At 45.3% G+C, this 27,916-nt stretch overlaps 1 protein-coding gene and 1 long non-coding RNA gene across 6 annotated transcripts in view; one reads left to right on the top strand and one right to left on the bottom strand.

The window, feature by feature from the left end:
* The window catches only part of Crim1 (cysteine rich transmembrane BMP regulator 1), a 174,477-nt gene that overhangs the window by 49,002 nt on the left and 97,559 nt on the right, over window positions 1–27,916 (top strand). The gene's annotated exons all lie outside the window — the stretch shown is intronic.
* LOC120103478 (uncharacterized) lies at window positions 110–2,362 on the bottom strand. Its single transcript, XR_005505712.2, has 3 exons — window positions 2,335–2,362; window positions 1,994–2,063; window positions 110–816 (listed from the first exon to the last, which is right to left on the bottom strand). It is a non-coding gene; the product is annotated as an uncharacterized LOC120103478 (long non-coding RNA).

Raw genomic sequence — 27,916 nt, 5'->3', positions numbered from 1 at the left:
AGGTGTTCGCCCAGGAAGTGACGTAACACAGGACAGCCACATGCAAGCGGAATTACGCCGAGAGTGGGAGCTCAGATATATAGACATTCATGAACAACAACAAAATAAATCCACTGAACTGAGTTTTAATTAGCTGAAAAGCCCGTCCGAGACTCATAGACACACCGTTTACTTCTAGAACCGATGCCTCTGTCCTCTGTGAAATGTGGGACTTTTCTTAAGAAAGTCATTTCAGGGTCCATTCACATTCAACCTTTGGTTTTAAAAAGTGTAGAAATGTTCCACTAATAAAATTAGATGCACCACCACCACCCCACCCCCGCCCCCCGGTACATATTGATCTCCTCTGAGTATGCCATAGCCTGGGCACTCGGATAATTTCTTTGGGTACAGGGTTCCTCTTGGAATGGTCTATAAGCACTAAGGCAAGAAGAGAGGGCTCCCACGAGTTGCCATGCTGTTGGAGTCCTGGACATTGTCTTTTATTCTGCACCTTCCTGCTTTTGATTTGTGACCTCTGTTGCTCAGTGTGCTTTTGCATCAGGAGGAAGTGACCGCAGTAAGTGGTGACTGTAAGGCTGGTGAGGGAACGGGATTCACACAAGATGAATTAATGTTTGTGTGGTTTTTCAGGGCTGGAATGTTCCTCTGAATCAAGGATGTGTTCTTTGTTTCTGGCTGACACCTTCCCAGTTTTCCAGAGGGTAGGGAAACCTTTTATTCTTTTCTCTGTCGCTGGAAGTCTTTTTTTTTTTTTTTTAAATTTCCCGAAAAGCAAGTACAGTGTTTTCTGCTTATCAGTGGCCTTTCTTTTTCCTGTTCCAATAACAAGAGAACAATACAGGAATTTAATGTTTAAAGACTGATACCGCTTTCTCCTAATGTATCCATATATTGGCCTCAAGATAAAGATTCGGGTTTTATGACATGGAGGAAAGCTGTTTGCTGGTAATATGAACCAAGAGCTTTCTTTATCTCTGTCCTTCTTTCCCTTCCTTTCCCTTTCGTCCAGCTCGGAGAATGAAATGTGTTAATCCTGCTGCAAAAAGTACAGACAATTAAAAAAACAATTTCGTAAGGACACTGGTTGAGCCTGCCAGAAGGGCCTGAAAAGGTACCTTAGAAGACCTCCCGGTCTCATTATGTATTTATTTTATTTTATATTAAAGATTGTTGTTTACTGTTCATGAGCTTTTAAAATACCAACAGTGTGTGTCCAATAGTAGATGGGAAAGGCTACTACTGAGTCTGTTGGTGCAGTTTGTAGTGTGTATGGCCTTTCAGATGATTCCTGCAGGGGTAGGGGTGTGTGTTTGTGTGTGTGCATGTGTGTGTGTGTGTGTGTGCGTGTGTGTGCGCGTGTGTGCGTGTTGACCTACACCTTGTTGGCCATTACTTTGACCTCAAGGGGGCCCTACACCATTCTCTGGTGTGTGAAAGAGAACCTTCGTTTCTCAATCGTGTGTGATCCAGGGTTTGGTAGCCAGTCAGGTTTTTAAACTGCCTAAATACTTCCCACTCGACATTGCAGTGATGTGTATCTCTCTTAGTACCCGTTGGCACTCTGCTTGCCAATCAGACTGGAATCTTCTGAATGCTTTCCTGTGGAGAGCCAGCTTGTCTCTGTCCCATCAGGAGTGTTGCAAATGAAATCGTGCTGTGGTCTTGTTATATATCTTAGTCTGATGTGGAACTCAGAATTGTTATCTACCTGTTCCTTTATGTCTCTCTGCCTGGACCCATGTCTGCTAAATATCCCTGGTTTGTTTGTTTGTTTTATTTTTTAACTTTATCAAGGGTTAAGCATGTATGTAATCACATGTGTACGTGTGTGTGTGTGTGTGTGTGTGTGTGTGTGTGTGTGTACATGTGTACGTGTGCATCGACATATGTGCTGTTAAATATAACAAAGCTGATGATGGTGTTATAGTCCCTGGTTACAAGTTTCCTGAAAGCTTTGCTCCTCTTTGATGGTCACGGCTTCCCTGCTAACCTCTGGCACCACAGACATTCCAGCCGTTCTTTTTAAGAGCCGGTGTGATTTTTACACGCTTTGTAAACATCTGCGGGAGAAAGAACAAGCTATAACTCTTCAAATAAATATTATTCAACCCCTTCCACTTTCATTTCCCTTATCACTGGGACAACCACACCCAAGTTTGCTCTTAAACTATGTTGTCTATCAGCTTCCCACATGCCAACAAAGCAAAGGAAACACAGTAGATAAAGTTGAATAGTGTCTTCCTTCTGTTGACATTTCTAGAGCAACAACTCAGAAGGTTTGTCTCCTCTGAATAGACAAGAAGTGTCACGGGTCAGGATCAGACAGCATACCCGTTGGTAACCGTGATGACTCCCAGCAGAATTATTTAGAGCATTCTAGAACTCTGGTAAACGGAAGAGGAGTGACTATTAACTTAAAGACTGCTTGCTTCATTTTTCCTTATATGGAAGGAGGTGGGGGGATGAGGGCATAGATAGGTAAAGCTACTTCAGCTCTCCCTGAGTCTGTGGTTGTCAGCCTCTGGGTCACGACCCCTTTGTGGGGGGTCGAATGACCCTTTCACAGAAATCTCCTAAGACCATCAGAAAACGTCGATCTTTATATGACAATTCACAGCAGTATCAGAATTAGTTATGAAGAAGTAATGAACCTGTTGGAGGTCCCCTATGGTGTTATAGTCCCTGAAGGTTTTGCTTCTTGTTGATGGTTGTGGACAGCCTATGGTTAGGGGTCACCACAAGATGAGGAACTGTATTCAAGGTCCACACCATTAGGAAGATTGAGAACCACTGCTCTAAGTGAACGTTGGCCTTAGAGAAGCTTCTGTATCTGGCCATTCTTACGGTGGGAGCACTTTGCTGTATTTTGGGGCACTGCAGTCTTCACCTCATCTGAAAGCTGGGTTACTACTCAGTTCAGAGGGATTTTAAAACCCTGAGCTGACTTTGATGCTTCGTGCTTTTGTACTGTCCCTTCTCCAGTAATTGTCCCAGCAAGATCTTTTTTTTTTTTTTTTTGGCCATTCCCCTCCTCCAGAGTTCCTTCTGTTTCAGATTTGTTCCCGAAAACCTCAGTACAAATCTTATCAGCAAATGGCATGACCCACTCCGTGACCACTTGTTTATGATAACGGTTACCTTGTGGTATTTCCTATGCCGGAGGCACTGATTTGCACTACCCAGAAGCACGTCCCATCTCCTCACTCGTCTTAGGTGAAGCGGCTCCTTCAAAGAGCAAGACGGTCAATACAGCTCTCAATGCTCACCATCATCTGAAGCCTCAAAAAGTAAGAGCATGTCCCCGAGGTGTTATAAATCACAACGCCTAGACACATGGAGGCATAAGAAGTCAGTAACTGTGAAATGGGCACAAGGAATGACGTCCTTCACCCACTGGCACTTTAAAGGGACTTGGGCTATCGGTTTAAAAAAAAAAAAACACTAGGAATTTAAATAAGCCGTGCTTGGAAGTAATGTCGGGATTTTCCTTAAATGCTGCTGAATAAACTCTCGTGTGTTAAATGTCATGAAATGAGTGTCGCCAGCATACCTAATAAGAAGAGAGTATGACAAAAAAAAAATCTACTTAAGGCTTTAAGATCCCAAGGCTCTTTAATGGGCTCTGACCTTCAGCTAAAGGACAGAGTCACCGAGTGGAGGAAATGCCTTAAATTCTAGCATCTGCGTTTGTCTCTGGATCCTTTTGGCACAGTTACAACAGCAGGGCTTTTCTTTCCTTTTTTTAAATTTTTTTCCACACAGTACAGTCAGCACAGGTTTTTCAAACAAGTTGGAAAGGACAGGACGTTCACGGGGCCAAAAGCAACGTCCCTGCCCTGTGCTGGGTGGCAGGGTCTGACTGAATGGCTTTGCTGTTTCAAGGAAGTCTAGAACCGAAAAGCCAACAAACAGGAGCCCACACAAATACAAACTTCAGACAAAATTAGATACCTAGGGGTGGGTGGGTGGGTGTGTGTGTGTGTGTGTGTGTGTGTGTGTGTGTGTGTGTGTGTGTGTGTTGTGTGTGTGTGTGTGTAAATACACCTAAGTGTAGCCAGTGCGTGATAGAGTGAATGCTGTCTTATGTGTCGACCTGTTGAATCTTTGTCAGGTGTGACTGGGTTATTCCATTTCATGTGGTTTTTGGATACTCCCTTGGATTTCCAGCTGTTTGAAGATTATTTCTTCAAGGGTTTTTTTTTTTTTCTCCCTGTAGCTGAGAAAATAAGTTGGTTTCCATTGAAGTCCTTGTAAAGTGTGTGTATTCAGACAGTATTCCTTTCAACTCCCTTAGTATTTCAGCCAGTCTGTCCTTTATCCTTAGTAAAAGGTCACTTAAGCTTTTGAGTCAGACCACTGAGACCTGATCTCTTTCCATTAGTAAAGATTTCAAAACGGATAATTGCAAGCATACGCATACGATCGTGACGTCCTATGATGTCTCAGCTTCCGCACCTAGTGGATTCGCGTGTGCGACATTTCCTTCCGACTTTGGATAGCATAACACAGTGCCTCTGACCCAGATGGGTTTCGGAGGACCTTCCTTTGGTAGAGCATCTTCACCCTCTTGCTGTCCGTGTTGCTTCATCACCAGTTGATGTTGTTCTGACATGGAGGACTTAGGGGAAGTGATGTGCATGTGAGTGCTTAGCAGCAAAAGTAAAATTAAAAGCAAGGTTCTTAAAAGTAGCCTTGAAAGTTGTTTTCCAAAGGTAGCTGATTCAGAAATGATCCCCAGGGTTCTGAGACTGAGACACTGCCGTCTCTGCAGAGATGGTTTTTAAGCTGGACTAAAAGGAGAAAGGTGTTCCCTGTGCCATGGGCCTGGAGAAGGGGATGGAGTGAGAGAGTCACCGCATCCACGTTGGGCAGCTCGCACGCGCCTGTAACTCCAGCTCCGAGGTCTCAGGTACCCGTGCTTAAGTACACATACATGCCCACCCATAGACACACACACACACACACACACACACACACACACACACACACACAAATAATCAAAAGTAAATCTTAGAAAGCAAAACAAACAAGCAAAAATATCTGAACCAGCCATGGTGGTGCACATCTTTAATTCCAGTGCTCAGGAGGGGAAAGCAAGGGGATTTCTGTGAGTTTGAGGCCAGCCTGGTTCAAATAGCAAGATCTAGGCCAACCAAGACTGCATAGTGAGACCCTGTCTCAATTAAGCAAAACAAAGCCAAAGTTAAAAATTAATAATAATTATATTAAACAATAAATAAATAACGAGCCTGGAGAGACAAATTCTAATCAGGGGGAGCACCTGTAAGTGATCTTATTGTGGGACAAAATTGCCGGACCTGGGAGCCGTAAGTGGGTGGCAGGAGAGGTTAGCAAGGACTCTGTTCCACAGACTATAAAGTAGTAGGTTTTGACTTTACCCACATGCACTAGGAGTCTGTAACACTGCTTTAAGCTTCTGGCGGTGATAGTAGGAAGTGCTGTTTATCAGAAGATCAACTCTGGCCACTCCGGAAAAACAAAAAAAACAAAAAAACAAAAAAACAAATGGATTTTACCTGCGTTCTGCAGGGTTATTGGGAGAATTCCTCTCAATACTGAAGGAGGATTCTGTTGGCCAGACCAGGGTGTTGATGGAGGAGACAGAGAGAAGGGTGGAGATCCTCGCCCCTGGAAGTACTCTGCTGAAGTCCTGGGGGTCAGGATGGAGATGGATTTGGAAACGATGTCCAGCTTCTCACCTTGAGTGGTTGGTACCCTTTCCTAGATGAGGAGAGAGGGCAAACGCTGAGTCAGAGCAAGCCTTGGGGATCTGCTGAAGTGTGTCAAGGGAGAGAAGTTTTTGCAGCCCTTTCTTCCAGTGAGGTGAGGGTGGTATTTGGAAGATGAGACTATCCACAGCTCTGAAAGGAATGGGGAATTCAAGCTCACTGATTCCAGATCCCAGATTCTGCTGGTCTGTCCTATTCTCCACCTCTTCCTTGAGCCCAGGTCCCCTCCCTGATCTGTGAAGAGTGGTTGTTAGTTCTTCCCTAGGGACGTCAGCAAAATTCATATCCCAATTTGCTTGGCTTCTCTCTTAAAATTATTCACAGAATCTTTAAGTTTTCGACCAGGAGCATCTACTGTTCCGGGCATGATTATGTGAGCATTGGAATCCCTGGAGAGCCAGGGCCCCGCTGAGGCGGATACAAGTGATTTGTGTTGTAGCTCATGCATATTCCACACCATGCAGAGGCCCTCCATTCTGGTCCTCCAGTCCCTAGGTGAGGGTACAGCCTCGAATGGGCTGGAACTTTGTTGTGCGTTCAATGTCCCGCCATCCCCTGCTGTATTTTACTCTCCTTTCTTTCACCCTACAAGCAGAGGCGGTGCCTGGCACGTAGAAAAATTGCTAGATAATGTATGGGGGTGGGGGAATGGGTGGGAACTAAGTTCTGAAGGAGAACTCATGATGAGATGAAAACATGAATTGGACTTCGTGTGGTAGCTGTCATGGAGGATGAGGAAAAAGACACTGTGTAGCATGAGGAATGAAAGGTTATTCCAATCAAGACCAGTAAGGAGGTCTGCAGATGGGTTGTCGGAGAGCATTCTGAACCTTAAAATCCGCTCATGTTTTAGAAGAAGCCCAAGGTCATGACCGTGAGCACTAATCACCCTTGAGCCCATAAGCAGAAACATGGTGTCTGGGGATTCCCAGTTGGTAGGAAATGAGACACTAACTTCCATCAATAACCTTGTGTTTGTATCCTGAAAAGAAAAGGAATAGCAGGTTCGTTCGTTCTCTCTCTCTCTCTCTCTCTCTCTCTCTCTCTCTCTCTCTCTCCTCCTCCTCCTCTTCCCTCCCTTCTTCCTTTCTCCCTCCCTCCTTCCTTCCCTCTCTCCTTCCTTCCTTCCTTCCTTCCTCCCTTCCTTCCTTCCTTCCTTTTTTCTTCCTCTCTCTGTATTTGGGTTTAGTTTTGCCTTGTTTTATCTAAGCTCAACGTTTTGGCTCTGGTAAAAAAAATTTTTTTTTCATATTGCTGCTGCCAGCTTTTTTTCTTTTTTCTAAGATACAGAAGGAAAATAATATCTGCTGTTTGTAGTCGAAAGAAACCCTGGCATGAATTCCTCCAGAAACTTAAGAGGGAAGTTATTAGCCACATCCAGACAGTAGCAAACTGGCTCAGACCCTCCCTCCCATGAGCATTCCTGATTAATGGGGGAATCTGTTCTCCAGTCGAAAAGCTTCCCTCTCCAGCCCAGGCTGTCCTGGCTGCAGACATGACCAGCTGCGCAGCTGCAGACACAGCCAGGGCTGTACTTGGGATGCTCTGCCGCCGAGTGGTGGAGAGGACAGGAGCTGGGCGTGAGGAGCATCCTGGATGGTGTAGATGTGTCACCTGGTAACCTAGGCTCAGCAGCCTCCCATCGGAGACCCTCAACAGTGGTGCGTGCCGTGCTCAGGGGCCTGTGTGGGCTGTGCTGTGACATCCTTTCCTTCTTGCATTTCTGACTTTTATCCAGATCACTTTAGCTTCTGTGTCGTCAAGAGGTCGGCTTGCTCTAAGCCTCTCTTGATATCTGCTCCACTTCCCCAGCTTTCCTCACTTCTAATGGCCTCTGCCGGCTTTCCCTTCGACTACCCTCACCCCTGTCCACTGAAACGGCCTGTTGGCCTCTCCGCAGCAATAATAACCCACTTCAGTTATTATCATTTTGGCCAACTTCAAACATTGCCCAGTTTAACAGTGCTAGTGGAGTTTGTGGCAGCATCGACGGCCTGAAGATGAAACCAATATCATAAGACATGATGCATCCCTATTTTCTGGTAAGTTTCCCCTCCTTGCATTGGTTCAGAGGCCTCTTCTCTCAGTGTCTGGGAGTCTTGTAGGAGTCTCCATGCTGAAGGACTGTCTAGTGCATCCGTGAGACCCTAAAGACAAGGCACAGATCTGCGAGAAACAGTGATAGGTAAAGCCTTAGCCAAAGGATTTTAATGCGGCGAAAGAGTCAGCAGTAAGAGACATGATCCCAATTTGAGGTGCGCCTGGCGTTCTCGAGGAGCCTGGCTTCCGAGCCGTTAACTAGAAGAGGTCAGTGGAATGAAATAAGCGTTCGTTGTGTTAATTTGGAAAAGCCCACCAGAGTGCTGGGGGAGGAGTCTCATTCTGATTGAGGAAATGATGAAGACGACCTTTCAGAGGAGGTAGCAGTTTATTTGACCCTAAGGGGGACAGGATTTTAAAGATGGCCTAGGACTGCACCATCCAGAACATGGAGACAGTGATAGTCTCTAGAGGAAAGCCCTAGAGGGATCAGGGGCACAGAGAAAAGCCTTGAGAACAGCAAGCTTTAAGTGCTCTGAAGAAGTCTGTAGTGAAGGGAATCAGCTGTGGGGAGAAATTGTTCCCTGGAGGCAAACAGCTCCCCAGGAAGAGTGCAGTCTCGCTTGTAAATGTTGGATGTGCGCATGCCCACAGGCAGAGGACTTAGTGCAGAAGAGGATCCACGCTGGCCCACGCTCCCTCTCCCTGCTCTCTCTGTTGTTGGTATGCGCGCTCTTGTTCTGTCATGTCCAGCATGCCTCTTCCGACGGTTGTGCAGTGTGAAGGTGGGGTACACCTGCTAAGCCAGACATGAGGTAAAGCTGCCTTCTGTCAGCAGGCAATCACAGCTACAGATCTCTATACCTTTGGACTCTATAGGAGGCGGAGAACAGAGGCATGCCCAGTTCTGTTTTCCTTAGGTCTCGGGCCTGAGGTCTCCCTGGATTGATGGAAGGCTGGTTGCTCAACTTGAGGGAGCCATGTCTTCCTTAACTAAAATAAGGACGTGACTCTGCCTCTACATTCCCACTGCTCCAGATCCAAGCCCCATCCTTCCATTTTCTAAATTTTCCTCTGTGGCTACCTCCACTCCCCTCCTTCATCTGCCTTAATTATTGGCCGGATTTAGCAACGCTACATCTGTGAGAAGTGTAGGTGCCCACTGCTAACTTCACACAAGCACGTGTGAAGACGTTTTCTGAAGCTAAATATTATACAGGCTTCCTGTGTAAAAAGACAACAGCATTCTTGGAGTTAAAAACCGAAGCTCCGGTTGTAAGAAAGCATCTTTACTATTAGAACAGCAGGAGATTTGGTTGGGCAAGGACTGGTTGGTTCTGCAAGGCATTAAACCGCATACTTTAATCAATTTCTTTCATAACTTTGTCTTTTTAGTTTACCTTCCTCTATGGTTTTGGACAGTTGGGATTTATGTCACGTTTTACTGGGATTTTAACCAGTACTGGACTGGTTAGTTTTTGTCAACTTGACACAAGCTAGAGTCCTCTGAGAAGAGGGGAATTTAATTGAGAAGAATAGCGCCATCTAACTGGCCCCCAGGCATGTCTGTGGGGGTGTCTCTTGATTAATGATTGATGTGGGCGGGCCCAGCCCTCTGCAGGCAGGCCCCAGGAAGTATAAAGAAGGGGGGCTGAGCCTAAGCCTGACAGCAAGCCTTCCTCTGGGGTCTCCGCCTCAGCTTCTGCCTGACTTCCCCTCAGGATGAAACTGTAAACTGTATGAAAGGAACCCTTTCCTCCCCCAAGTGGACTTTAGCCACACTGTTTATGTCAGAGACAGAACCCAACTACGACAAGTATAAGCGATAGTTCCATTGACATCCCAGAATAGATAGTTTGGTGTGGGCGACTTGTTAGGGCTAAGCCCGGGCCAGTGTTTACATGTGCATGTTCTCGGTGCTGTGGCCAGTTCTTGGTACACAGACCATGTTTGCCACGTTGAATATAAATGAACTTAATTTAATAAGGGTTTCGTGCCACAAGGACTTGCTCTTTAACATTGCTTTCCTTGTTCTAAAATTTATGCCGAGCACGACGTTTAATGTTGTTCTATTTTTTCTGGAGCCGATCATTTGAAAACGAAGCACGCATTAATAAGTAAAGGGAATTTTGAGCTATGGTGAGTGATGTGGCTGCTGTGTGCACATGCCTGCAATACCTGGGGTGTGGTTATGTGCGTTAGTTAGGTGAATTCAGCGCTGGGATTAAGACGCAAGAGAAAGACTAGGGAGACAGCTTAATTGGTAACGTGCTTAAGGTGAAAATGTGGCCACCTGACTGAGTTCAGCCCCCCACCTCCAGGATTTATATAGAAAGCATGATGCTGCTGGTGGCTGACAGAGACCCAGGGGACCCGTGGGGCTCATTGTCCAGTCAACCTGATTTAATGAGTGTACCCTAAGTCAATGAGAGACCTTGTCTCAAAAAGCAACTCAGGGTTGGCCTCCGGCTTCTTCAAGCACATATGCACATGTGAGCACACAACACATGCATACATACACACACACACACAGAGAGAGAGAGAGAGAGAGAGAGAGAGAGGGGGGGGGGGCATGGCATAACATACCCAAAAACGTAAGATCATTTTTTAAAAAGTAGTTGATAATTTAATTTTAGTACCAAATTAGTAGCATTAAAGCCCAGTTGTTTTATCTTCCTGTTGACCCTGTATGATGCAAATCTCACTCAATTCTCTGCTGTGTTTCAATGTTCCATCCCTTCTGGTCTCACTTCCTGATTCCCTGACTATCTCCTACCTGTTTGAGCCAGATGCACATGTATTTATTATCTCTCTGATTTCCTGACTTCTTCCTACCATCCTTTATCCTCTCTCCTAGAGCTTTCCGTGGTTGAACTGTCCTTGCCCGCTAGCAAACCTTACTACCTTTGTTTGTTTAAAACAAATCGTCCCCTGGAGGGGTAACTCTGTGATAGATGACTCAGTTGGCATTCGAGAGGCTCTGGGTTAGATGCGAAGCGCTGTGCACACATTTTGAAAATGAGTAAGTAAAAACAAGTGTCATCTCCAAGGTCGCAAAGGTTAGAGTAATAACTGACATCTGTAGCATACTTACCGTGTGCCAGAAGTCAGCAGGCACTTTATGTGGATTTAATAGGGGAACACTGTGTAGTAAATTCAAGGGGCGAAGGAACTTCCCATGGAAGGGTTTACATCCAGGGCAAGGTAGAGCCCCCAATGCCAGCCTTGGACCCCAGTAACCTCGCTCTGGGCCCCATGCTCCTGACCAGGTCTGTTCCTCTGTTGCTTCAGCAGTTCTGACCATTCACACTGTAATGATTGCAGGTCCAGTGCTGATAGTCAGGGACTGAAAGAATACAAAGACCTCTTGCAGTACCAGATAAGGAATGCCCTGGGAGAGACACGATTTTGTGGGAATTTCCAAGTACGTGCACGTCTGATGCCCAGCTGTTTGCTGAGAGTCGGACAGCACTACCCTGTGCTCACTGGTTCTATGTCAACTTGACACAAATTTGAGTCGTTTCTGAAGAGAGAACCTCAGTTTAAAATATGCTGCCACTAGACTGGTCCATGGGCAAGCCTGTGGAACATTTGCTGTGGGATGACCCAGTTCAATAGGGGCAGAGTCACCCCTGGCTGGTACTCCTGTGTGCTATATGAGGATAGCAGGGTAAGCAAGCCATGAGAAACGATTCTTCCAAGCAGCATTCCTCCAGGGCCTCTGCATCAGTTGCTACCCTGACTTCCCTGAATGCTGGACTACAAGTTGTGAGCATGTATAGATCCATGCATTCCTAAGTTGCTTTCTGGTCACAGCAACAGAAACCCTAAGACACCTCTATGGTGCTCAGAAGTCATACCTGGAAATGACTGAGTGGATGGCAATATGTTTTCTGACTTGCGTCCCTCCTGCCTGTGTTGTTCCCCCTCCCCCCAACCCCCACCTCCACCATGGAGGTCCCTCGGGATCTGGAAGCCTATGAGGCCTAGCGTCCAAAGTTGAGACTGCTAAGTGATCTGCTAAGAGGACTCGTTATTGGTGTAGCATTATAAAAGCTACTGTGGTCTTACCATCTTCTGATCCTCGGGACCACATAGCATCTGTTAAAGTAAAGCCAAAATCATAATCACTCATTTAATGGCAATCCTTACTTACGTTCTTAACCCTAGAAAACCAACACTGAGCTATAGTCCAAAGAATTAAAAAAAGAGAGAGAGATAAATGTAAATATCTGTGGCTAAATCGTGGTTTGTTTTTCCTAATTAATTTTCCTTTTGGGAAAAAATACGCATTTAAGTGGCTCTGTGAAGAAGTATTTGGACATCAGCGAAAAGTTTAATGATCAGTGCTGCTTGTTATTTGCTCTGGCTAAGAGCTATTCAGAAATTAACCCTCACAGGCAAACATGTTTCTTGGGTTTTTCAAAAGGTGGGGGTTTTTTTGTTTTGTTTTCTTGTTTTTGTGTTTGTTCCCCCCCCCCTTTGGTGAGTTGGTTTGCGTAGTCTTGCAATGACTCGAAGTATATCGCATTTTTAATTTTCATATTAAGGTCTGGTTTTTTTTTCTTTCCTCCTGTGAATCAACCAGAAGGCACCAATATTCCAAGTAGGATTGCAGGGAAAGGGAAGTAATGGCTGGCAGAAGCAATGTATAACAGATATAAAATATGGTCACGTTGAGATCCTCAGGCAGCATCGGCTCTCTGCCACTGTAGCAAAATAACCTGAGAGCATCAGCTTACAGAGAGAAAAGGTTTGACTCAGAGGTCTGAGGTTTCCAGTTTGTGACTGTGTCGGCACAGCCTACCAGGACGCCTGCATGGTGAAGTACTCAGGGCGGGGAAGCTAAGATTAGAGGAAGGACCAGAGTCATGGAATCCCATTGAGAGACATTAACCTGGTATGTAAGAACACTCCATGAAACCCCACCTTTCAAAGGCTGCACTGACTCAGGGCACCACTGTGGAGACCAGTCTTGAGGGGACATGGACGGTCTAGCTGTCAGAGACTACTAACTACCATGAGGCTGCCCTGGATGGAAAGATTACGTCCTGCACGCAATTCTCCCTCCCTCCCTCCCTCCATCCCTCCCTCTGTCTTCCCCTTTTTTCTGTTTTTAATCGTCAGCAATGGTCTACTGTATTTGTAGCACTTTTCTTTTGAATGTCTTTGAAAGCTGGGTTTTTATTTGGAGAAATAGCCAGAAGGCTTATGGACTCATACTTGCTTAATAACATAGGTAAGCACTTTGGGGAATTGTATTTCTGCTGAGACGTAAGTTCAAACTGTTAGGCACCAAGAGTGATGTTTATTGTACATCTCGTGAGCTAGTATAAAAGGAAATGTCAGAGGGGCAATAGAGGGAAGCATTGCTGCCCCCCACCCAAGGCAACTGGGGACCGGTGTGGTCTGAATGCAGAAATTCTAGGGTGCTTCTTAGGGGCTTTGCCCCTTTAGTTTGGTGGTATAGGTTGCGCATTACGTGTAGTTAATATTATTGGTTCGGAAATAACTTTAGAACACTTTACTCTCTCTCAGCCTTTAATGTGGATGTTACTGGAGTGTGCCGGGGCAAGGGCGGTATATGCCGTTCCATTTTAAAGTTCCTAGTAATAGAAGCTGGAAAGGAAAACGATGTTCCCTGTGTAATTGAAGTTTTAAATGCTGATTGTCGATGCCCACACCGACACGGCACCGAGAACTGAGAGTAAGCCTGCGGGATTAAAAAACACACGCGTGCGAGTTATTCCTGCTAAGAAAGAATGCCCCCTCTGTGGCTTTATTTTTTGAATATATACTCCAAGTTGACCAGGTAGAAAAAAATCTGGGAAGCACAGTGGGAAACCCTGGCTCAAGACTTCGGTAACAAAAGACCAAACATGTGCCCCAAATTTACTGGGGAGAAATCCAGGAAGACCAGCCTAAATCCCAAAAACAAAAGGCTGGGAAGACAAAAGACAGAAACGAATTGACCATCGCCCAGGTGTGTCACTACTGGGCCAGGCTGTTCCTTTGTTAGGAACAAAAGGCTTCCACATGCATCAGCAGGGCTCAACAGAGGTCAAACCCTGCAAGGGACCCAGAAGGGTCTGACGAGGGGGGTGGAACACTGCAGGGAACCCAGGAGGCTATGACAAGTCCCCCTATTTTATTATTTTCTTTAATCAAGCAAGTCCCCCTATATCATTTTTTTTTCTTTTTTCTTTTTTTTCTTTTTTCTTTTTTTCGGAGCTGGGGACCGAACCCAGGGTCTTGCGGTTGCTAGGCAAGTGCTCTACCGCTAAGCTAAATCCCCAACCCCCCCCATATCATTTTTTAAGCAGCGCCTGTCTTAGGACACTTTGGGTCCTCAGACCTATTTCCCGTCTCTGGAAAATAATGCCAGTCTCAGAATTTCCTGTCTTAGGCGAGGCCTGGTCCCAAGAGTTGCCCGTCCTTAGCTAACTGCTTCTCGTGAACACTGACAGCTGACCACAGTCATCAGTATCCAAGACGGCTGGGTCTAGGTAGGTGTGTGGTCTGAGCTTTCCTGTCAGCCGCTGACAGTGTTGAGCGTGAGCTTACCTTGCTACTTAGTCTTCAGATGCACAGTCATTTAGATGCTTAATCGCCATTTTGAGGAGGGGGCATCGTGGGAGCAGGGCATGATTGTAGGAGGTGCGTACGATGCAGGCGTTATGTTTTGTGAGTGATAAGATTCCTGAGATGATATTTTTTTGGTAGGGCTGTATGGTAGAAGTCAGCGTCATAGCTGGGCGTTGGTGGCATGCACCTTTAATCCCAGTGCTCGGGAGGCAGAGGCAGATGGATCTCTGTGAGTTCTCTCAGCCAGTCTGAGTGAGTTCCAGGACAGCCAGGGCTACGTAGAGAAACCCTGTATCAGGAAAAAATGGAGGCAGTGGAGAACAGAGAAAGAAAGAAGGAAAAAAGAAAGGCAGCTTCAGCTTCACAAATTAGGGACCCGAGTTTCGTGGTGCCCACTGTGCTTCTGTGATGCGCTCAGAGACCTCATGCCATCCTTTGGAAGTGGGTCTTCGTTACAGGGCGTGCTACTGCTGAAACAGGTTAGGTTCTGACGCCGACGTTTGTTATCTAACGACAGCCCTGTTGTCATGTCTCCCCAGTCTCCTTAAAAAAGTAAATCTAAAAACTGGAGATGGAGATACTCTCCCTCTTAGAGGTGAGCCTCTAAGCAGGTAGGAATAGATGTGGTGGAAACAAGACGCAGGGTGTGTGGGGAAGAAGAGAATTGCTTTCATTCTGGAGTCTTCTCATACTCTGTGAGAGCCTCTTGTTTAAGTCAGGCTTGTAGATACCTTAGAATTCACTTCAGTGCACTGTCATTGCTTCTGAAATGACAGCTGACTTCAGGCAGATCGTTTGCAGAACTAGTTTTTGGACACTTCATTGTATTTGAGGTAAATGGTGGCATACTAGAAACCATAAGCACACCGTTGTTCTTATGCCACACGGTCTCATTAGATTTCTGATAGTGTATTCTTTTAACAATTTAAAATAACCAGGCTAAACCGGAAACCCCATGGAAAGTCCGTTGATTATATTTGAGACACACCCTCTCTTTTGCTGGTTAAGCCTTCTGTCAATTTTATAACATTCCTTTGTTGGCACAGTCAATATGGTTGCAGTGCAATGCTGTAGTAATGTTCAATTCATTGTGTGCAGACGTTTCTAGAGAGTTCTAAAATGTACCCAGCTCTAGTGTTAATACATACTTAGCTGTAATACTAAAAAGACCCAGCTATAGTGTGATCAAGTACCCAGCTGTAGTACTATCAAGTACCCAGCTGTAGTACTAACAAGTACAGCTGTAGTACTAACAAGACCCAGCTGTAATACTAACAAGACCCAGCTGTAGTGCTAACAAGTACACAGCTGTAGTACTATCAAGTACCCAGCTGTAGTACTAACAAGTACCCAGCTGTAGTGCTAACAAGTACTCAGCTGTGCTTGCAATCATGCAGTTGTTTATGAGCCCAGACTTAGCAAGATTGTTGTGTAGCTAGGACAGGAGGTCTTGTGTTTTTTAGTGCTTTAGAATGATGTTGTCTAATTAGTGCAGTAAATTATGTGAATCCCATCCCCGAATTTTGATTATTTAGACTTTATATTGTTGATGTGGTTCTGTGATTCTAAAATGATTTTTAACTTTTTCTAAGTATTTGGAAGTGAACGGTCAGTGATAATTGCAATCAGCAATGGTTCCTTGCATGCCGGGTGTTAGTATAAGAAACTTCTCGTGGGTCAGGAAGATGGCCCAGTGGTTTGGGAGATGGCCCAGTGGTTTAATAGACCTAAGTTCAGTTTCCCCAGAACCCACACAAAGCTGGGCATGGTGCCATGCATCTGCGATCCCAGAGCTCCTACAGTGAGATGTGAGGTGGAGAACAGAGAATCCCGAGGAGCCCTCACAGCAGCTCTCCTGGCATCCATGGCAGTGAACAAGAGACCCTTGCTTATAAAAGGTGGAAGGCAAGGACCCACACCTATGTTGTCCTCGGAAATGACACACATGTGTTTCCCCAAACATTGTGTACAAATGAGAGGGAGGAAGGGAGAGAGGAGAGAGGGAGAGGGAGAAGAAGAGGGAGAGGGAGAGAGAGAGAGAGAGAGAGAGAGAGAGAGAGCGCACAATGGAGTGACGGATGGACGCAGAACGAGGATGAGACCTTTTCAGTGCTCAGCCCAATCAGACACTCAATTATTTGTGGAAAGGAAGAGCCAAGCCAGAGGATAGACTAATGGAAGCTGGGAAGGAGGAGAGAGGGAGGGTTCTAAGGGCTGTAACAGTTGATTTGCTCCCTGCTATGCTCTATGGCCTACAGTCTAGAGGTAAAATATCACAGAAACACAGATCTTATAAGACTCAGCTCCCAGCTTCGTGGAAATACATCACTTTAGTCATGGGTTTTCACGGTGTAACTCTTAATAATGATGTGGTGTGTATGTTTTAAAATAGATGGGTCGCAGAGTCCATGGGAAGGGGCTAGAAGTAATGGTATAGACAGAAACGAAGAGAGATTTTGCAGGGGAAATGACTTTTGCTTGGTGAAGACCAGCAAGCCCTTGAGGTTAGGGACTGTATGTTCCACTTTGTATCTCCCAATCCCTCGGAGCGCAGATAGAATGTCTCCAATGCTTCATAAATGGTAGGAGGGTTGATAGTCTGGCCAGCAGGGTGAGTGGGGGAAGGTCAGCGATGAGCATACCTAAGCCTGGAACTGTGGCCTCTGGCCTCAAAAAAATGTCACCTAGGGAATGTATGAAACCGAGAGACCATAACTGTTAGAGAAACTCATTCAGTAAGTGTCAGGAGTGTAGCTCTGGGCATTTTTCATAAAAGCTATTGAATTAGGAACGCTTTGAAAGGCAAATGTTTGATTTATCCATTACTTTAAACTCACTTGAACAACTCGATCAGTTATACATGTAATTTCTGGCAGGCCAGTCTTAGATTTGTTATTCGTAACAAGTCGTGACCGCAGGTTAATCTAAGCTTTTTTTTTTTTTAATACGAAAGACCATTTTTTAATAATTTTATTTCTTTACAATGGGATTATTAAGGATTCAGTGCCCTTGGCATTACTAATTGATAATCTACCTCTAACTCAAAAGGAGGCTTATGGTGGCGAGATGATAAGTTTGCCATCATTCTCTGGATCAAGACAGGGTGGAAGGAGAGAACCAACTCCCTCAAGTTGTCCTGTAACCCCGACAAGCCCCTGGCATGTACCCACACACCCATATAAATAAATGTGTAATAATTTTTAAAGACGACTTACTAGCGATACAGTATTATAGCCAACGTTCCCCCCTGACGAGGTGGGGCCTTCCGGTTGCATTCCTAATTGGGGAGTGGGTATGGTAGTTAGGCAGTAGGTTATGACAGAAGACGAACAACTGTGGTTCATTCAAAATTTATTGCACAGAGAACAGCACAGTGGACCCTCGCTGTTCATTGATTTAGCACTCACAGATTCAGTTATTCATGATACAGTGACCCAGGAGATCCATCGAGTATAGTAATTTGTAATGTGAATCAGATGTGCTCTGAAGCAGCTGTGCAGGAGAGGAGCATTTACCCAGCAACAAGCCAACAGCCCAGTTGTTTTTAGCTCATTATCACACACGTAGGAAGTCAAGAACTGGTCAAAGGTTTTTCTTGATGAAATAGACAGCGCTGAGAGCTGATGTTGTGGGTGAAGAGGAATAACGGGATCCCAGAGAGTGATCCGGTTTGGGGTTTTTTGGTTTTTTTTTTTTTTTGTTTTTGTTTATTCTGAAAACTGAAATCTGGGACTAATTAAAATACTGCTCTGCCTGCGTTTGGCAGTAGCTTGAGTCACTGAAATGCATGTACAGCAAACCAGGAAGGGCAGTTTCTGGAAATGCCTGCAGAACACGCTGGCCAGAATCGAATCCTACTCTCTGGGGCAGTTTTAGTCTGTGGTGTGGTGTAGCAATTAGCCCGCTCATAAAGTAACGATGGGACTTCCCCTGTTTGGAAATCTTGAGTCTCTTACAATGTCACTGCCTATTCAAGGGGGCCCAGCAATCATGTGAACTGGTTTTGAATTCAGCCATTAGACTTGAGGGCCATTTGACAGATCTTAAATCTCTCATAAGCTTTTGAGGCCAGATAAAAATCTCATTCTCTGTATATGCCGAAAATCATGTGTATCAAACATTATACATGCTTTCCAAGACAAGTGTCTGGCCGATGGGATTCTCTTACCCGCTAAAGGAGGAAGCTTCTTGCACAGAGAAACCTGAAAAATCGCCTTCTCTAAGCAGAACCAGGAGTCAGAGGAATGGTAGTGTAAATCCTGGAACTCTTGATGCTGGAGAGTGAGTCAGGGAAAAAAGGTAGCTTCTAAGTCTGTTATTAAAAACCACTTAGAGTAGAAATTTACACGTCACTGCGCTATTAAGCTCTGAGCATCCCCAAAGAAACCCTCTGAGATCTCCTCCCTTGCCTGGATGCCTCCTGAGGCTTCCTATTCATCCTCTGCCTTTCTCCTCCCTGCTCCTCCTCCTCCTCTATCTCCCTCACCATTTCTCCTCCTCATCCATTCCACTTCTCTCCAAAGCCTCTCTCCATAGCACTTTCCCTCTTCAAGGCAGATTTTTCTGTTCAGTTACTATAGAGACAGAAGATAAACAGAGTTGACATCAAACCCAAATTTTAAAATATAATATTCCCGAGAATGAGAGCAGCTGTAAATGAAGGAAATAATAGTAACAGGAAAAAGGAAGAACAGACAGAGCAGACGAGGGGGTAGGACATAGAAGAGGAAGGCTGGCCTTGTCTCCTTCATTTACTGGGTCACAGATCTGTGTATAGCTATTTGCTTGTGGTGTGATACGATATATGATACGGTTTGCATATCATAAGCATTTGCTTACTGTCAGGTTAGCATTTCAGCCCTCTCCAGGAGATGAGCACAGGCTGACCTCAAAATCCAGGAACAGAACAAGAAGAGAGCAGCGTTGCCTAACTACGAGGAGCTAGCACAGCAGGCTGGGCGCCCTTCACACAGCAAGCCAAGACCTCAGGAGCAGATTCCTGGCTTTTGAACCATCCTTCTACCACCTTGAATTCTGAAGAAACCCAGCTAGTCATAAACTTGACTCTGCCCAGGCTCTCTGTGCTGAAGGGCTAAGGGAAGGTACCAGAGCTCTACATGCTCTGGGAATCGGGTAGCTGCAGTGACAGTTCTGTGGAGGCCACAGACGTTCTACCTTGGACTTGAGTCTCAAGACAGATCATCCCACCTCATCAGGCCTGCCTGTCTTTGCATCCCTAACCTTTTTTTTTCCAGAAGCCTCATAGAATGAGGCTTTGCTGAGTGGTCAGCCTGACAGTTGGCCAGTGGACAACAACAACCGACCCTGGCCATGTCTAGACCTTTCTTCAGCCACACCCCCTTTTTAAAGTGCCATTTTGCTTGTGGCTCAGTTTGTGTGTTTGTCTGGCTTGATGACAATGGGGCTTTAACCATCATGTTTAAACTAGATTCTAAGTGGTCCTAAGTATTAGATGAGAGATTTGAGTAACTGTTGAGGAAGATACTAGCTACCGCCTGAAGGCCAGGGATAATAATGGATGACTGGGTCGTGGTAGGAATCAGGGCAGGATTCCCTTTGGGACTTGACTCCGGACCATTAGCTGAGTGACCTTTTGGTACGTCATTGCCTTTTCTAAGCCACTGTTTTCTTCATAAATATCTAAAATTTTCTGACAAAGAATAGTTTAATTTTGGCAATGAATTCCTGAGGATAAAACCCTCCCCACATCTTTATTTGCAAACATATTAATTCCTCCATTCTCCTGTAACTAAATCTTCATATTTCCAGCACACCTCTTTTTCATACTTTAATCATGGGATTACATTGGTTTGCCAAACCCTGACTTATAGAGTATTGCAAAAGAAATCTAAGCCCACTGATAGCAAGATTTCCCTGTTCACCATCATTTTTGTGAAAATACCCAATTTACTGTGGTATCTTCCACGGTAGTTGGTTATCAAGGATTTTAAAGTCAGGGAGAGGAAATGAATCTTCCAAGTACCTTTAAAAAATGAGTGTTTCTTGAGTAATTCTTCAAAACGCTCTGTTTGCTTTTGCTCTTACAAGTTCAAGATAAGTCTGGTGTAGTGGTTTGTACACTTTAATCCCAGTCCTAGAGAGGCAGAGGCAAGCAGATCTCTGTGAGTTCAAGGCCAGCCTTGTCTCTATAGTGAGTTCCAGGACAGCCAGGGCTACACAGAGAAACCATGTCTCAAGCAAAACAAGGACAAGATACATGTGCTGTCCAAATGGTACATTTCTGTTGGGGCATGTGGCCCGAAGATCTGCTTGATTCTACTGGGATCTATGGGTCTGTTCTCATTTTCTTACAGAATAAAGACGACTCACACTCTCTTCCAAGTGGGTGAGGACATGGCCAAAGTGCATCTATAAAGGGTAGAGGAAGTACTTATGTAGCAACTTTTCTAACTTTGTGTTTCCACCCTCGCTACAGTTTAGAATACTGTGTAGACCAGGGCTGCACAGAGTGTGGTCAAGAATCAAAAAGATAAAAGGTTAGGTTCCTAGCAGTTCATGAAACTAGCTTCTCATGGTGTTTGAAGTTAATTTCCAGTGTCAAAGTCCTGGGAATGTAATACAAATCCCTACCTGCTGAAGTGTGAATCTGTAAGCCTTAGTTCATTATAGATTACATTGCGTTTTAAGTTCATTCTGTTTAGATTTGTGTGCATGCGTGTGTGTGTGTGTGTGTGTGTGTGTCTGTGTGTGTATCTGTGTCTGTGTGTGTGTCTGTGTGTATATCTGTGTCTTGTGTGTGTGTCTGTGTGTATGTGTGTGTGTCTGTGTGTGTATCTGTGTCTGTGTGTGTGTCTGTGTGTATGTGTGTGCGTGTGTCTGTGTGTATCTGTGTATGTGTATGTGTGTATGTGTGTGTGTCTGTGTGTCTGTGTGTCTGTGTGTGTCTGTGTGTGTATCTGTGTCTGTGTGTGTCTGTGTGTATATCTGTGTCTTGTGTGTGTGTCTGTGTGTATGTGTGTGTGTCTGTGTATATCTGTGTATGTGTGTGTGTGTGTGTGTGTGTGTGTGTGTGTGTTGGGGAGGTGTCCTTTGACACATTCGAGGGTCACTGGAGCTGAGTACAACATTCACTGTAGGAGCAGCCTCCCACTAGAAAGCCCGTATGTCATCGTGTGTTTTTCTCTAGGGATGATGACACAGAAAAGCATGGTGTGGTGTCCCACTTTGAAGAGTGTGAGATGAGATGGACCTCTGTGCAGTCCACGAAGCATGTCCTTTAATACCTAGAACCAGGTACCCCCATCTGTTAGAGAGGCAGGTAGGCAGGCGGACAAGACAAAGGGAGCATTTTTCCTAAGAGAGAGGAAGAATAGCATGTATAAGGCTAAAGTCTTCTGGCAGATGCGTCCAAGCGCAGTACCTCTATAGCCTCAAGGGAGCCTGCAAGTCTGCTGGTCACAGTCCTCCTCCAGCCTCTTTGCAGACCAGCCCCATCGGTTCCTCTGGGCTGAGATTCCGCAGTCTCTCCTTCGGAATGCCTTCTGACATATGTGGAATCTCTCCTGACACTTCTGGAATCAGGGTGAGAACCAGTAAGTGCTAGAAAACCAGCACAGAGAGAATTTCATCCCACTTACCCTGATGAGAGCCTTTAGATCAGACAGAGATTTACTCGAATGGAAGGACCAAGCAAGGAAGACTTAAAATAGACCAGGATGCTTGGGCTCTTCCCGATGGACTCTGGGTACCGCACCTTCTCTGTTTAGTACCAGGAGTGTTCAGACTTAACATTCTTCAGACATGTTGGGTCAGATGGATGTACAAGCCGTGATTCTTTAATCACTGGTATGTTTTAAAGGGAAACGGATATTTAAAAACCATGTTAACTGTGATCATTTAGAGGGCTATCCCCCGACTCAGGCCCTCCCCCTACTCTGAAAGACAGCTTTGAGCCAGGAGCCCAGCCCTTTAATGGCTACAAAAAGAAGGGGAAAAAGTATAACTTCCATGTAAGGGCTACCTTGAATATAAGTGCCTATTTAATAAATTATTTTTGAAGTGCATTTTCCATTTTGGTAGTTTGAAGTTTAGAGTACTATAATTATCATTTCTGGGGGAAAAAATACACATCTCTGTATTTTTGTTTTTGCTACAGGTCAAGTTGTAGCTCAGGGTGGAAAGTCAACACATCGCTTTGCTCAGCTGCAGCCCACATACTTGTAGTCCCCGGTGCCCTCTTGGCAGTCGCTGTGGACCAGCGTTTATGCTGTGGGTACACAAAGAACACAAAGACGCCATAGAAATATGGGGCCGGCTAGGGGCTTGCCCCAAGTGCCAGTCTGATTAGAAAGTGTGTGCTGGAGCTGAAGAAACAGCCAGAAGGGTGGAAAAGCCTCAGAGAAAGAGTCATGGAGCAGAGGAGAGGCTGTGTCAAGAGACCAAGATCACCCTGAGCCGGTATATAAATGCTGCCAGCCTTTCTTGTTATTAGGAACACTTGGTGTCTCCCGATGCCCGCTCATCAGTTTAACGTCTTTGTAAGTAGGGCCCATCAGCGTACCTAGAATGCTCAGTGGACTACCTGTATGGGGCACTTCTTTCTCCATAGATGGAGTTAATTACAAATTAGTCCATTTAAAAGGAATGGATAAAACAGTAGAAGTATTTAGCTAGCTAAGATGACCAAAACATTCTGTGCCACGTAGGGACAGTTCGGTCTATGTTTCCTAATCAACCTTAACCTTGTCAACGACCATGCCTGTCTTCCGAGGTGTATCCTATTAGGCAATAGATTTAAAACAACTAAGGAGAAGGCACAAGGCCTCTACAGCAGTGGTTCTCAACCTTCCCAATGCTGGAACCATTTAAAGACAGCTCCTCGTGCGGTGGTGACCCCCAGCCGTAGAATTACTTGTGTTGCTATTTCATAACTAGCTCTGCCAGCATTATGAGTCATGATGTTAATGTCTGTTTTCCAAAGGACTTAGGCAATCCCTGGGAAAGGGTCATTCAACTCCCAAAGGGGTCATGACCCGTAGGTTGAGAACCCATGCTGCAGGCCGAGTGTGGAGGTACTCTGATCTAAATAAATATGAAATAATGCATATTCTTCCACTCTTCACGTCAGTCGTATAGAATAAGATTTCTCGTCTTAACACAGGAGTGTTTTGAGGCTCTACAATGGTGCACTTTTATATAGGGTAGCAGAGGTGTTTCTATGTAAGTGTGTGCGCACGGTCGCGTCAAGCCGCCGACTGCTGAGCACTGAGATGTGCCAGGCACAAGGTTTCTTGCAGCCTCCATTACCTTGCTGATAACAACTCTAAGGAAACCCCAACCCAGAAATATTTGCGAAAGCCAAGATTTGAACCCAGTCCTCACTTCTTAAGCTTTGGTGGCTATACTGACTCCTATACCAAAAAAAAAAGGGGGGGGGGTTAAAAGGAACTAAAAATAATCTGCGTTCAGTGTCAAATGGTTCAAACAAACAGATTATATTCCATGAGGTGGAAGTTAAAAAGAGAAAGAGAAGAGGAGGCAGGGGGAAAAATGGCCAAAATATTTTTCCAAACATCTATTTATAAGTTTAGCCACATGGCTGCTTCTAGCATGTGAGAACTACCAGTTGAACAGTTAAACAGCCTGCTGTTCTTTATTTTCTGCTGCTGTCGTCAGTGGAGACAGAATAGCAACAGCGCGTTTCTCGTCACCCCCCTACCTACCTGTCCCTTAGCCCTGTGGTTTGATTCCTCCTTGATTTTGTTTGTTTGTTTGTTTGTTTGTTTAAAAGATATCACGGGATGCAACTCTGGAGGTCTCGGGTCACCGTAAAATATTCTTTAAAGAACTTCCCAAGGAGTTTTAAAAGTTCATATATCACCTCTGAGACCAAGGAACGTCTCGATAGTATCACTGATTAAGACCTTCAATTTGATGTTCTCCCCCCTCCCCTGTGTGTGTGTGTCTGCCTGCCTGTCTGCCTGCCTTGTCTGCCTGTCTGCCTGTCTGCCTGTGTATTTTCACATTTTTCTGTCTTAACACATCCTGTCACTCTGAAAGACTGTGGTTGGCTGCCCCCTTTCATTCAGCAAGCATGGATTGGTCTTCTTGAATGAGCAGAGGCCAAGCACTTTGGGACCTGATTGGTTAGGAGACGCTCCTGGGAGCTGGCTGGATAGAGTGTGCTCATGGAAAACACACACAAGTCCCGGGCCCTTCCTTCTCGCATATTTAAGATCTGTCATCTGGCAGTACTTCATCAAATCGGTGTCATCATTGTAAGAAAGAGCTAAGTTACAGCATCCAGTCCCCGAGGACTTGAAATGTGGAAGGCAACCAGAGTCACAAAATGCTGCCACAGAAATCAAGACTTTTCTTTGTGTTCTGTAATGGACGTAGCCTCCTGGTAGAAGCCATCCTGAAAGCCCCTTGTCTCCAATGTTTACACCTCCAAGACATTTTCAAGCTGTTAGGATGAGTGTTTTTAAGATGCTGCTAAACTGTGAGTTTAGTTCTTTGACTTTCCTCTGTAGTCATCTGCCCTACTATCTGATATTACAATTCCCTTGCGGGGGAGAGGTGGGGCTAGCATATGACAAACATGGATGAGGTATTTACAGAAGGTGACTTTATTAGGTAAAATTAATCATTTTTAAACCAACCTTTGGCTCTCCTTACCTTTTATTCAAATCTATCTTTAGGCCTTATCTTACTGCCACAGTTATCTAAAGACAGATTGTAACATTTTGGAATTCATTATGGCATATGAATATGCAACTGTAATTGTTTGAATGGCAAATCTCTCTGGCAGTAAATTGAATATATTTTCTTGGTATGAATTAACAGATGATGCAACGAAGTCTCTCTGGTCTCAGAATCCTACCGCCACATGTAAATTGGGCTTGAAGTTGAGTAGAATGCACACAATTCACATTCGAGGTCTGCCTCTCTTCGCTGTTACCCCCCAAGCCTACCGCCCACAATCAAAATCTGATCTCGGCTAACTCTGATCTCTTCAAAGAAGATTCCAGAGAAGGCTGTTTGGGTCGTATTTTCTACGAACTCAGACAGCTTTGAATTTCCTGAGATTGCGGAGCATGGGTGGGCACAGGCGTGCTTGCAGCAACCAAGTCCACACATTTTCCTTGCCTTGGGTCTTTTGAAAATTTTGAATTACTGGAGTAAAACACGTGTCCACCGAGCCTTCGGATTTTGGTTCCCAGGCAATTCTGAGAGGAGGCAAAGGGGCAAGTGACTATTCTAGTGAATCCCTCGTCGAGTTTGTCAGACCCAGATCCCTTGGCCCTATTCCCAGAGTTTCTCATTCTTTATATCAGATGTGGATCTTAGAATTTTCGTGCCAGAAAATTAGCCCTAAATTCAGTGAAAAGTGCCACCCAGGGTTAGCCCGTCTTAAACATTACCATGTCCTGCTGCAGAAGTACAGAGGGAGGCTCAGGTCAGTGCCACGCTCTCAGTTCATGTTGTCTCAGAATCGAGCAAGCCCCACTTCCCCCACGTCCCCCACTTCGTAGCAGTGCTGCGGCTGCTGACCCAGGGACCACACTTGGAGTAACAAATCTGTAGTCTCGAGCAGGTCAGCAACATCGTGGGTTAGGAAAACTGTGTGGTCCAAGGGAACCTAGACATGTATTGACGAGCATGATGCAGGTCAGCGCTCTGAGCTGGCCAATTCCGAAGGGCCGGTTGGCCTTTTGGCACGGTGGTTTGCCTTGAGTGTTTGAAGACTCCCTTGGTCAAACTCTGTATCCATAGTGAATGTACTTGTAAGGATTTTCAGTTTGCCGAAGGAGTAGCAAACCTTCTTAACCTGAATGACACAACAGAATTGCCTGGGAGCTGTTGAAATAAATACACATGCCCCATCTTCTTCCCAGCATTCAGATCTAATTGGTGTGAGCTGCTTCCCAGACAGTGGTGTTTTTTAAACGCTTTGTAAGTGATTTTAATGTGCAGCCGGGGCTTAGAGCCACTGAATTAAAATATTACAGACTGTGGTTGCATAGAAACCTTACTACTTTCCCCTTTGAGTTCTGGCTGAGTTACGTTGTAAGGTGACGCGGGGGGGATTTTATTAGGCAATTGGAAATACTTTAATTTGGCATCTTTAATAAGTGGCCCCAACCTAGGTTCTGCTGCCATTAAAACTGAGCCCTGGAGTCAAAGAAAGACCTGGGAAAGTACAGTGGGTGTTTCTGGAGGAGCCGAAATATGAAGTATTTCTGGGACTGTGTCAACAAAAGCCTAATTTTCCCCCCTCGGGGTTACGATTGTGTAGAACAAGTCTTCACAGCAAAGCCTGCCAAAAAAGGTTCTGATAAAATCATGGAATGTGAATGAAAAGAATTCACCAGTGTGGCTTTTAAAGGAGTCAGCCTCTAAACTGAAAGACATAGGCGTGACACACACGTCGCGTCTGTTCTAGAAGTTTCCGGAACAGACTATCCCTGCGTGCAGGGAAGCGTCGTCCCCAATGCTGTCTCTCTGGCTAAGAGCAGATGAAACAGGACAGCTCATAGTGTGCCCGGCCATGAGACCTCACCGAAGACGGAGCATTCCTTACCACTGCAACATCATGAGTGGGTCCTGCATTTAAACAAACATGTAGCTATGGAAGTCCTACACAGGCCAGATAGGGAGCGTGTGCTTTGGTTTTATAGAGAGAAAATCGTGGACCCAGGCAGCCTAGCTGCTCCTAATGAGTCCTCAGCCATGGGTCTTGGCCTCCCTGGGTTTGCCCTGTCATCCGCAGGGCAGACATGGAAATGTAATCTCTTTTTCACTAAGAAGCACACGGGCGAGTTGGAATGTGTACCAGCAGGCCTTACTTGCTTGCAGGAGGTCCTCAATTAGGAGAGGGATTTTTCTTTTCACGTTTCTCTAGCATGACTATGGCAACTGAATCCTTAATAAGAAATATTGCCCATCAGTGTTTGCATGGTGAGGTTTTGTCGGTATTCTCTACGTGTTAATTGTACCCCTGTTCAGATTTCTTCTTCGTAACTCTGAAGTGTGTCTCCCTCCGTAGAGTCAGCTCTGACTTGCTTTAGAGGTTTCTGGTTTTAATTGCAGTTCCCTGCCGCTGGAAGATTCTTGACTTCTAGGTGTATTTATGTGCCTACTACGTGTATTTTTACGCTCCTCTCAGCTCTCCCCCATGCATTCCTTAGCTGTCCTAGAACTATTGCATAGACCAGGCTAGCCTAAAACTCATTGTGTAGGCCAGGCTGACCTCAGACTTGTGATATCCCCACTCTGTCTGTCTCCTGAGCGCTGGGCTGGAATCAGAAGCATGCGCCACCGCACCCAGATTTCTCCTCCTTTGCCACCCTGACGAACTCTGCTGGATAAGGCGCTACCCTAGTATTATTGACTGCACTTCAAAGCCCTTATCGACACCTGGCACTATGTCTGAATGCCTCTCTCCTCTAGAGCTATAAATCCAAGAAAGCCAGGACTTTGCTCCTTCCCCATTCAAGTCATTCAGTTAATGTTTGTCAACTGAATGAGTGAAAGACGGACACAAAGGACTTTAT

Source organism: Rattus norvegicus, chromosome 6 (assembly GCF_036323735.1).
Source record: "Rattus norvegicus strain BN/NHsdMcwi chromosome 6, GRCr8, whole genome shotgun sequence".
NCBI classification, from domain to species: domain Eukaryota; kingdom Metazoa; phylum Chordata; class Mammalia; order Rodentia; family Muridae; genus Rattus; species Rattus norvegicus.
The sequence above is the reverse complement of the archived record's forward strand: the minus strand, read 5'-3'. Positions and strand labels throughout refer to the sequence as shown.